This window comes from Vicugna pacos, chromosome 13 (genome assembly GCF_048564905.1).
Source record: "Vicugna pacos chromosome 13, VicPac4, whole genome shotgun sequence".
Taxonomy (NCBI): Eukaryota; Metazoa; Chordata; class Mammalia; order Artiodactyla; family Camelidae; genus Vicugna; species Vicugna pacos.
The window spans coordinates 44,384,873-44,397,083 of record NC_132999.1 but is presented as its reverse complement, the minus strand read 5'-3'; positions in this window follow the sequence as shown (position 1 = coordinate 44,397,083).

The following is a 12,211-nucleotide window of genomic DNA, read 5'->3' as shown; positions in this document are numbered from 1 at the left end:
ATTTGAGATCCTGTGAGAGATCCAAGGTGTAATTTGGTGTGATAAGTAGTATGCTAGTGGAAAGCACAGGGTCCAAGGAAGTCTGAATAGGGATAGAGATAACTACCTGCTAGAGTTAGGATGGACTTGGCAGAAGCAGTGGATAGATGTAGAAACATTTATGGATGAGTAGGTGTTGTCCAGGTAAAAAGTCTGGGGAAGTTGAGGGAAGCATTCTAAACCAGGGAAATGGTGTGTAAAGGGATAGTGGTGTGATAATTCAGAGCTCTTTCTTGGGAACTGGAGTACCGGACAGAAGATGAGAATTAAATGGAGATTGAGGCATATTGTGAAGGGTTCTCTCCTGATAGCAGCAAGTCAACAGAAGTTTCTGGGCAGGGGTGAGATCAGCTTTGCACTGTAGGTGGCTCACTAGGAGGCAGTGAAAAGGATGCAATAGACAGTCTCTAAAATGCCCCCAATAACCCCAAATCCCAGCATTCCCACCTTGTATAATTCTCTCCCCTTTAGTATGGACTGGGCTGACTGATTCCATTCTAATGACTTGAATATGTTAGAAGTGATGGGTTATCATTTTTGAGACTAGATTACAAAAAAACCTGTAGCTTCTGTCTTGGGCACCCTCTGTTTTTGTCTTGCTCACTTGCTCTTAGGGAAGTCATCTACCATGTCATAAGCTGCCCCATGTGTCAGGAACTGACGTCTCTGTCCACAGCCAGCAAAGACTGGAGGACTTCTAATCACCACATGAGTGAGCTTGGAGGTGGATGTTCCCCGAGGTGAGCATCAGCATGACTGTGGCCCTGGCTAACACTTGATGGCAGCCATGTGAGAGACCCTGAGCCAGAGGTACCCAGCTAAGCCACACTCAGATTCCTGACCCACAGGAACCATGAGACAATAAATGTTTGTGGTTTTAAGTTTTAACAAAAATTTAAGGTGATTTTTAACGCAGCAATAGATAACTAGAAAATATAAAGAGATTAGAAGCAAAGAGGAAACAGGGTGATTAGGAGAGGACACTTGTTCCGAGCCAGGGAAGAGGTGCTGAGAATCTGAATTAAGGCAGTGGCTGTGGGAGTGATGAGCAGAGGATGAATCTGAGATACGTCTGGGGAAAATGAGAAGGCATTTGGCAGTGGAATTGGTTGTGGGGATGAGGGAGAAGGCAGGGGAGAGAACACCACCAGTGTTTGGTAACACAGGGGATGGTATTAGCTAGAGTTACCAACATGCAGGCCACTGGGGATGAGTTTAAAAAGTATCTCCTTGAGATTTCTGGCAACAACAAGATAGATCAACGAACAGACTCTAGGCTGGACAAAAAGAAGACAATCTCTGTGGTCTGGGAGGAAATATTGCAGAAAAATAGAATCGAGGAAGTAAAAACTGGAAGGAACTCTCTTCCCTCAGTTAGATTTACTTGTCAAAGTGTACAGCTTACCCCTCTCCCCTTCATCCAGTCATTCATCTGGCAGATATGTATTAAACGCCTTCTCTGTGCCAGACACTGGTCTAGGCATTGGGGACATAAAAGTGAGCACAAAAGTCCCAGCCTTCATGGCATTCGTATCTTTGTAGTGGGAAGAGAAACAATAAGACTTTCAGCTCCTGGCTGTTACTGTCACCAACAGTGCTTCTGTCTCAATCTTTGATGATTTCAATACACACAGAGATGACCCTTCTAACACTGTTCCCTCAGTTTCTTGCTTCAAAGATCTTGTCCTCTCTCCACCTCAGGCATGCACTCCATGGTCATACCCTAGACCTTGCCATGAATCTAATCCTCTAAGCAACACCCCATGTCTTTCCAGTTATTCTCCCTCCCATTCTGGCTTCATCAACCCTTCAATGCTGTTAATTTTAGTTAAAACTTTTTCATTAAAAGTAATAGAAACCGACTTTTAAAGGAAACAAAAATGAAAAGTTTGGGGAATTGGTTGCAAGGGCCTTGTGAATCAAAGGCATTGTTGATTAACGGGTCTGGGAAGGATCAGAGCAGCTCCAGGCAGCCACAGCAGCAGAGGTTCACAGACATTAATGTAACTCAGCTCCATTCTGGGTCTTACATTCCACATTTCAGATTCCTAGGAAGAGAGAAGCTGATTAGATCAGTTTAAATCAGGTGTGTCTATTCCAGATCAGTCCACTATGGCTAAGGAAAGAAGGACCCATTGTGAGCTTCAATGGCGTTGTTCACACCTCTATCCTCCAGCCACTGTATTCCTAAAAGGCAGCATGAGCTCTCTGAGCTCTTGGAGTCAGCAAGCTTTTTCTGTCGAGAGCCAGATAGTAAATGTCTTATGCTTTGTGAGCCATAGTGTCTGTGTCACAACTATTCTGCTCTGTGTAGGGTGAAAGCAGTCAGAGACATTACATAAGTGAATGACCATGACTATGTCTCAATAAAACTTTATTTATAAAACTGGAAAGTGGGCCATAGTTTGCCAATCCCTACATTGTACATTCTAGATTTTTTTGCAGGGGGAGCTAATTAGGTTTATTTATTTTTATTTATTTGTTTTTCAGTGGAGGTACCGGGGATTGAACCCAGGACCTCATGCATGCTAAGCACATGCTCTACCACTGAGCTGTAATCTCCCCTTACACTGTACTTTCTGTTCCCTCTCCTGTACTGTCCTTTCCTACCTTCTTTCTAGCAAGTGCTTAGTCATCCTTCAGGGCTTGGTTTAGATGCCACTTCTTAGAAGTGTTCCTTAACTCTCCTCCCCTGGCTGGTTAGTGGTCTCTTCTTTATGCTCTCCCAGACTCCTGTAACCCATCCAAGCACTTCTCATACTCTGTTGTCGTTGTTCTGTTCCAACCACTAGATTCCTAGTCTGTTATAAACCCAGCATCCTGCATGTCCGGCACGTGGTACACACCTGGGTATCATTGGATGAGTGGAAGAAGCCATGAACCTGTGGCTAGCGGACATTTGGAGCAGACATTCTGAGATCCTAGGGAGGTGGTGAGAATTCTGGGCTTTTGTATTAACTGCATGAGATCCATTTCCTCACTTTGTTGCCCCTCTGAATTCCAGGGCTCAGGCAGTAGGTAAGGGAGAGGGGAAGCTCCAACCTGGGCAGGGGTCCAGGGACCCCACAGTTTCTATGCCCTCTGAGCCTTGCCTGTCAGTGGCCCTAGGTTTATGTTCCCCACAAGAGCCATGTAATAAGCTGAAATTCCATGACCAGGAAAGCACAGGTGATGTGAATGTTTTAAGATATGAGAAGTGGAAAATTGTAAGGACTGCAAGCCTTGGATAATATGATAAGCCATAACCCAGCTGGGGTGAAACCAGGAGTGCTCTCTTCCAGTCCCTGGAGGACAACTTCCTGCTCCTTGATAAGGTTCCCTGTGGAGGCTCCACCAGGCAGGGAGCATTGCAGGGAGGTAGGGGGGCCAGTGTGTGGCCAAGGGTAGCTGTGGTCTCACAGTCACCCAGAGCCACAGTTACAGGGGCTGCAGAATGGGATTCCTGGACCTGAAGGTTGATGAGTAACATCCAGCAGAACCTGGACAAGGGCATGTGGTTGTGGCTCTGGGAGGCTTTATCCAGCTCAGCACATCATCCCCTGTTGCCTCAAGAGAGTAAGGAGAGTTTCTCCTCTTGACTTAAGGGTCATATGTCCCACCTTTGGGCAATACAGACACTATAGGGCTTTTTCCAAACAGACGAAGAATAAAACAGAAATGGAACCCCCCTGTTCTTATGGCCCTTGAGTGGCTTACCTGGGCCCCTCATGGGGACGGCGGACTGGGGTGGATGACCTGAGACCACTGACGGCAAGTTTTCCATAAGATGTAGCTGACGATCAGCAGAGTGGACAAGGAGAACAGGGTTGGGATGATGATCACTGCAGGCTGCAAGCCACCCACGTCTGGCCAAAGGGACGGAGTCATCAGGGCAGGGGTAATGGATTTCTCCCCAGGGGCAGGCTGTGCCTCTGCTCTTAGTAGCTGTGACCCACACAATACTGGGGTCCCAGGTCTGGGGGAGGCATGGCACAAGAACAGGCTTAGAGGCAAAGAATGAGTGACCTTGGATAAGTAGCCAATGATTCTTTTCCCTCACTGTTGGGCACTTAGAAGTTGCTTGGTACATACTTGCTGACTAAAAGGGAGAGAAGTGTTGCTAATAACACAAGGTGCTTAACATACCTTGTCTTATCCAAATAGTGTCTTTGCTATTCCCATTTACCAGATGGAGAAGCTGAGATGCAGGGGCTGGCTGGCCAAGGTTAAAAAGTCCATAATGGTGGAGGCAGGATTTGAACCCAGGTCTACATGCTGCCAGGCCTTCATGCTTCAAGCATGCTTTGAGCACTTGCCATGGGCCAGGCGTGGGGCCCAGTCCAGTAAGACAACACATGGGATAGTTAGCGTCTCAGTAAATTCCAGCTCTCATTAGGTATCACTATTAGTTTGACTCATTTGGTCCTCACAGCATCCTCTGCAAGGGTAGATGTTTTTATTCCTATTTTTCCAGATGGGAAAACTGGGGCTAGCCAGGTGAACTGTCTTGCCTAAGCTCAGCTGGCTGGTAAGTGGCAAGGCCACGGTTTAAATCCAGGCTGACTCTCCTTTTCCCATGTCAGCTAAGGTGTTTAGGTAGCAGAGGGATCCAATACTACTGGCTCAGTTTCTTCAGCTGAAGAATGGGAAGGCATTTGAGGGAAAGGAGTAAACAGAGGGACCTTTAAAGTGCTGTCCTATGGAAAGGAGGCCAGTCTTTTCTGAGGAGCACAGAGTACGAAACTGGGGGACACAAGGGGACCCATGTAAGGAAAGACCTGCTAGTCATTATTGTCCAGTAGTGGGTGGGCTGCTGCGGCATTAGTGAGCATTCTGCCACCAGACGGGTTTACCCAGGGTTGCTGCAGTGTGGGAGACTGCAAGAATCAAATTCTAAGGGCTCTGCTGGTGTCAGGAACAGTGAGGGGTCTCTGGGTCTTGTTCTACACAGCTGCCAGCTTGCTGTGCCTGTCCTCTCTGGGGCTCTTGAAACAGGGGAGTAATCCAGCTCTGAGACAGCCCCCAGTGCTCCCAGGAGAATCCTCACTTTCTCCATCTTTCACTTCCTTCACCTCCCCACCAGCCTTCTCTCTGGACTCCCTGCCTCCAGCTTTGCCCTGCCCTATGCAAAGATGACCATATCTCTTCTCTGCTGAAAAGCCTTGTCATGGCTCCCCATGGCCCTCAGATGGTTCACGGAATGGCATGACCTGGTCCTGCTTTCCTCTCCAGCTTCGTTGCTCTGCCTCTCTGCCTCCTACAGTCCTCAGCCACTAGATCTCATTTCCAGCCTCCGATCCCTATCACATGCTGTTCCCTCTTCCTGGACTCCTCACCAGACTCTTACCCATGCTGCAGGTCTTGGCTTCAGTGGTACCTCCTCCAGTAGGCCCCCCTTGTATGTGTTCCTGCGTCTCCTCTCTGGTCCTAGCCCAGCCCTCGGTACATGTGCTGTGACTGCTTGGTCACTATCAGCTCTTTGATGGAGACCTGGGTTGCACCGTCCCTTGCTTATCTCAGTGCTGGCACATAGTAGGCACTCAAGAGGGGTTTTTCAGGTAAGTGGCTGAATACGTGGGTGAGGGAGTGGAGAGCACAGTGGGGCTGTCTAGGAGGAGAGTGGGGAAGGAGCTCCAGGCCCCACCTCCACAGATAATGTCACCTTTTCTCCTTCAAGTCTTGCCCAATGTCAACACTTCTCTGGATTGAGCTGGGGGAGGTTGGACCCAGGCTGGGCTGAACAAACACGGGCTTCCCCACCTGACTTCCCCACCCCCATTCAGTTCTGGGCACTTGACTCCAGCCTCAGGGCTCTTTCTGGTTCACAAGACTCCCTCTTTGAAAACTAGTCAGTGCTGGGCAGGCGGTGAGGGTGGGCTGGGGGGCATAAAGCCTGTGTTCACCTAACTGCCATGAACATGCTGGGTGACCTTGAAGAATTCACTCTTTCTGTCCTCAGTTTCTTCAACTGTAGCAAGGGAGGAATGATCCTTGCACACATTACAGTGGTAAGGGGGTGAGAGGACAATAAGGAGTGTGGGTTTGGGAGTCACACAGCCCTGGGTTCAAATCTGAGCTTTACCTCTTAATCAGAAAACCATCTTAACTCTCTGGACTTAATGTTCTCATCTGTAAAATGGGGATAAAAGTGGTACCTCCTCTCAGGCTTGTTGTGAGGATTGAATGAGATGAAGCTAACAGTATTCATGATGTTCATGATCCCACAAACAAGTTCTGGTGCACAATCAGATTCCACAAATCATAAGGTGTGCAGGAGCATGGAGAGAAAAGAGGGCATTTGAAAACATGGGTTCGAATTGGGTTACAGAATTCCAGAGATGGGAGGGTGCCTTAGGAACCACATGGTATGTTGGTGAGGAGACTGAGATGCACTCCTCTGCCACTGCCCACCGCCTCCCCAACTCAGAGTGGAGAAGGGTCTTGTCCAAGATCACACTTAATTCCACACTACTTGGCTGGCAATTCCTGGGGCAGAGTACGGGCTTGGGCTGGGGAGTTGGGTATTTGCTTTGGGAACCAGAAAACTTTCAAGTGGCTCAGCTCCTCCCTCTCCCCCAACCTGCCCCTGTTCCTCCTCCAGTCCCGTCAGTATGAGGGAAACTAGCTGAAGTGCAAGGGCAAGTGGCAACTCCTCCCCTCCCCTTCCTTGATTCCAGAGGCCCTCCTCCTCCTCAAGGTCATGATCCCCCACATCCCCCATCCCCTTGGATCGGAGGAGCCCCAGTTCCAGGAAAGTGGCAGAGGAAAGGGACAGGCATCTACTTACCGCACAGGTGGGCAGCAGTGGAGAAGTTACAGGTGGGCTCCGTGCCCATCAGAGGGATGCTGGGGCCTCTGCTCAGCCTTCCCTGGCCTTCCTTTCCTGAAAGTGGGGCACAGGCCAAGGTTACACCCTGGAGCAACGGTTCCAGTCGACTGTTGTAGCAGGCTCCCTACTCAGATTGGGGGTCAGAAAAAGCAGGCTTCTAGAGGGCACCCCGTGGTCAAACATCTCTTATTATATTAAACTGACACTGTAGAAGACTATTTAGTAACATGGAAAAATGTACACAATCTGTTATTGAGTGGGGAAAAAATAGACTATGGAACAATAGCATACTGTGTTCTGATTTTTGTAAATAAACATACGTACTCACATGATAAAAAAAAAAAAAACCCTGTAAATCTTATCACCAAAATGCTAGCAGTGGTTATCTCCGCACAGTGGCTCATGGGCAATTTTTACTCTGTATGCCTTGACTGTATTTTTCAAATTTTCTACAATAAACATGTTATTAGAAAAAAATTTACTTAGGAAAGCATCACATTTTAAATGAGCAAGAATTTAAACCAACAATTCCATTTGTGGGAATTTACAGAACACATAGGAAATGAAGAATGAGAATATTTTTGTAAGAGAAAATTCTATTTTTGATTATTCTTGCATAAGCAAGAATGCCTGGAAGGAGTTACATCAAACTGTTAATAGCTATTGACTTCTGGGAACAGAATAGGGGGACTTTCTGTTTTAGCGTCTTACATTTATTTGAATTTTTTTTGCAAGGAGCAATAGTTATTTTATAATTTAAAAAAAGACAAATAATCAAACAACATTCCTAGTCTTTGCCGGCTCTCCCTGGTTCTCCCTGTGCAGAATCTGGCTGGGGGCAGTCGGTGGGCTCACCGTGGGGGCTCAGCTTCCACCTGAGCGTCTTCAGGGAGGACCTATCCCTGGCCTCAAAGATCCCTCCCATCTTGAAGATGGAGTGCTTTCATGATTCCAGCTTGGACACTAACCAGTTTCAGCCATCAAACATTTTCTGATGGTCAGTGTGCTTCAAGGGCCCAGAACATTGAGTTCTGCTGGAGCTGAGTCGCCAGGGCAGCTTTGTCTTGAATGGGACATGAAGGATGAGTAAGATTTCAACAGGCAGAAAAAGGAGGGCACAGGCATTCTAGGAGGCGGGGGTTAAGCAGAGGCTAAGGACCAAAACATGCTTAACACTCGCCACTTGGGATCCTAAGATTCTGAATGCTCTGTTTCTAACATTACATGCACAGCTTTTTCTCTTCTCCCAGGAGACCCTGAAAACAAAAATGCAGTGTTGTGTCACCATTAGCCTGTTGGGTGTTGGTGAAGGGGAGTAAGGCTAAAGGCTGGGTCAAGACTAGGACTGAGGTTGGCTCAGTGCACGGGAGCCAGGTCTGTGCCCACAGGGTAACAGCTGCTGCAGTGCTGCCCCTCTCTGGAGGTGGGGGGATAGCTCAGAGGTAGAGCGCATGCTTAGCATACACAAGGTCCTGAGTTCAGTCCCCAGTACCTTCATAAAAAAAAAAAAAGACTATTAAAGAAAAAGTAATTATTTAAAAAAAGTCCCCTTTGCCTTCCTATTCCCCACTATTATCTTTCCCACACCTGCTTGGTGTGGTGCCTGAAATCCCACCACTAGTTGACACTTTAAAAGAGGTTCCTACTACAAATGTGTATGAGTCAGGGAGGGAGGCAGCGCAAACTGGAAGTCGGTGACCCTGAGGGAACACAGGACGGTAAGTGTTGATGGAGGAATAAAGGGAGTGGAAGGGAGCATTCTAGGTGTGTGACAGAGGGAGACCCCTAAAGAAGAAGAGAGACTGAAAGGGGGGTGCTGTTGGGCAAACCCCACAAGGCTGCCTCAAGATAGAATCTTAGAATGGCGGTGCCCCCAGGGCCACCCATCTCTCTCACTGAACCAATGAGAGTGGACACTCCTAAGGTGAGATGCAGAGAGCTGTCCAGGGTCACTGGTGGGTCAGAGACTGAGTCGGGCCCACTCTAGATTTAGCAGGTTTGCCCAGGTCTGGACGCACAGTCCACACCTGTCAGACACCTCCAGCTGGTCTCTGCTTTTTCTGGGACCTCCTGGGGCCCTTATCTGCTTCTCCCTACTGTCAGTGGCAGGGGAAGAGCTGATGGGCCCCCGGATCCCATTCCTGATTTTAGAGCTGGCAGCTTGGTCATGGAGGGGCTTTGCCTGGGGTTTGTAGTGGGCAGAGGAAGCAGGTGCAGGGGCTCAGCTTATAGGGAGTTAGGGGGCAAAAACCCCTTCTGTGGGAAAAAAATTCCAAATCCTCAAATCACCTGTGGTACCGGGGCTGACTCTAGTGTCAGGGAATTAGGGGACCCCCTGGGCCGTTGTCCCCAGTGTCCCCACGTACCTGTGACTCCCTGTGGCTCCAGCAGCTGCGCAGGTGGTTTTGTCCCTGCTGTGGCTGGTACTGGCTCTGGTACTGGTTGCCAGTAAAAGAGGTACCAGGTGTGGGCAGGCACCAACTGACTCTGCCCTGGAGGAGGGGCCGTTGGGGTCCAGGCCAATTCTCCATTCTCTTTGGGGAGGAGGATGGAGAAAGGTACCCAGCTCTTGGTGCCTGGGGCTGCGGGCACTCTGGCCACTCCCCTTCTCTTTCTCCTCAGACTTCAGGTTCCCAGGGGGTGGGAGGAGGCATCAGAATCCACAAATGGAAGACAAAAGGTTGCATGCAAAGAGCGATGGCTGTGAGTCTGGAGGCCTGGGTCTGGGCCTGGCTCTGCCTCATAGGCTGCTGACTTCCCATCCAGATCTCAGTTTTTCTACCTGTGAAATGATGGGGTTAAGATCAGAGGTCTCTTAGCAGCCATCCTGGAGTCTGTGATGCTGGACGGACAGTATGCTCAGCTGGGCTGTCTCCACGGCAGAGAGGACTTCCTGATTCTGCTTTGTTTCTCTTCCTCTCTGAGGAGTTGCAGTCCCCAACTCTGAGGGCACCCCTGTACCCCACTGACCTTTTAGTGATGGGGGTCCTTATCCTCTGAGCACCACCCTCTTTAGCCCTGCTCCTGCCCACTTCTGGCTGGCCCTCTGTGCTCCTTTTTCTTGCCTAGGTGGGGCCATTCTCCCTCCTCAGTTACTGGGAGCCAGGACACCTGGATTCTGGCCTTGGCGCTACCGTATGCTAAATGATCTTGAGCTAGAAGCCAACCCTCCCTGGCCCTCAGGCTCCTCCAGCATTCAGGCTTGAACACATCACAGTGCAGTTTTGGGGAGCTCACCAGGGCCTGGGCCTCTGGCTCCAACCTCTTGAAAGACCTTCCCTTGTCATGACATCAGAGTAGGTTCTCTGTCCCAGGTTCTCTGTCCAGTGTCAACTCTTCCCCTACTTCACTGAATTCCTAGGGTGAATTGGGGGCATTTTGCAATAGTCAGAAATATGATAGAACTGTCAAAATTTTGAAAGAAGATGGACGACTGCTCTATTCTCTATCTAGGGTAAAAAAAATCCACATAATTTAATCCAGATAGAAAAGAAAAACAAAGGAAAATGAACACATTTCAAAATAAAAGACTTTCCTCTCCTGCTATTTTTTTGGAGGCTGTGCCTCCTGAATGCATCTCTACTTCTCTCCCTCTCCTTCTCCCTCTCTCTCCCCCTCCCTCCCTTTCCCTCTCAAGTCTGTTTTGCTTCCCATCATGCCCTCCTTCCCAGAGACACTGGCTAGAATTGTCGATGTCCCAGAGTAAGGAGAAATAACCTTGTCCGGTGGCCAATGACAGTTCAGCACCTTGGCCAGCACTCCACCCCTCCCCCAACCTCACCCCACTCCTGGTCCCCAGCATTTAAATCTGTGATATGGCGCTTTGCAATTGACTTTCTGGTGGAGCATTTGGGGCTAGTGAACAGAGCCAAGATTCAGGCAGGAGGAGAGGGAGCCAGGAATGCTGCCCAGGTGTGAGCAGTCAGCCTCCCAGGATGGCCTCTCTGGCAGGAGGGAAGGCCCAACCCCAGAGCCCCTGAGCTGAGACTGTACTGGCAAGAGACCTTATCTCTGCTGTTTTCTGTTCCTACTGCTACCCTAGGGAGAGACCCAGAGCTATTGGCCTTGTTAGGTGCTGAGCATGCCAAACCCTGGGACCAACATCAGACTTACAGAATCCTGGACCATCAGAGCTACTGCCTTAGCAATCAGTTAACTAGACCCCTAGTCCCTCCCAATATAGATGGGGAAACTGAGGTCCAGGTAGGAAGGAGGATCTGCTCAGTGTCACATGGTGCCTTCATGAGTCCACCCCTTGACTCACAATTGCATAATTCAATGGTGTGGGGCCTGGGTTAAGCTCCCACTTTGAATCCTAGGGGGACCACAGTTCTGGTGGCTGCTGCTTGTCATTGAAGTGGTCCTCAAAGTTGAGAATCATTTCCAGGGAGATCAGTAAAGAGTTGGGCTTTAGCTTTGTACAGGCCTGGGTCTGATTCCCAGGTCTGTTGTGTATTGGCTATGGGTTCCCTGAGAAGTGGTGTTTCCCAACTCAAGCATCAAGATAATGATGCCAACCTCATGGGCTTGTCTTGATGTTAGATAAGGTGCAACAAGTCCCAGCATTTTGCTTGCTGACCACAAACAGGCATCTGAATGTGGTTGCTGTCGTTCTGTCAATTCTTTCCTGCCCTGGGTGGGATCTTTGTTGATCCTTCCTTCCCCTCCAAGGCTGGGCTGCCTTTGCCTCCTCTCTTTGCTTACCTGTGTTAAATGTGGGGTTCCTAGCATGAGGCTGATGACCCCAGAGTCTTTCATTCAGGAATTCTCTGGACACATCCTACTTCTTGGAGGTACCCCGATTTCCCAGAGTCCCCAGCTGGGTGTTCAGATTAGGCCCCAACAGTTACTACCCGACACTTGGAAACTGAAAGTAAAGACTGGGCTGTGACCAGCATTTCTTGGACCTGGTGCTGACTGAGTGGGGGAAGGGAAAGGGGAAGAGGAAGGAAGGAATTGGATGGGGTGCTTCTGCAGAGGACAGATTTACTAAGCAAAAGTGGAGGGGTGTGGCTTTGGGGGAGTCACAGGGATCTGAGAGCCCCGGGGAGGGTGGGTGGGAACACTAATCCTGGTATCACCCTCTACAACTTCTCTGTAAACTGGGGTGCTCTCCATCAGCCAGTCAAAGACCTCTTCCTCTGCCCTTGCCAGCAACCCCTCCTCCTCCTGTCCCTCTTCCTAGAACCCTAACCAAGTCAATGACTGGGGTAGGTCCCTCTCTTCTCTCTCCAACTCCAGGTATAGGTGAAGATCTACCTGGTGCCCCAGGGAGCAGCCATCTAACCTCCCTCATTCTGCAGGAGAGGAGACTGAGGAAAGGACCCTCAGGGTACAAAATGAGTCAGCACAGAGCTAAGACTA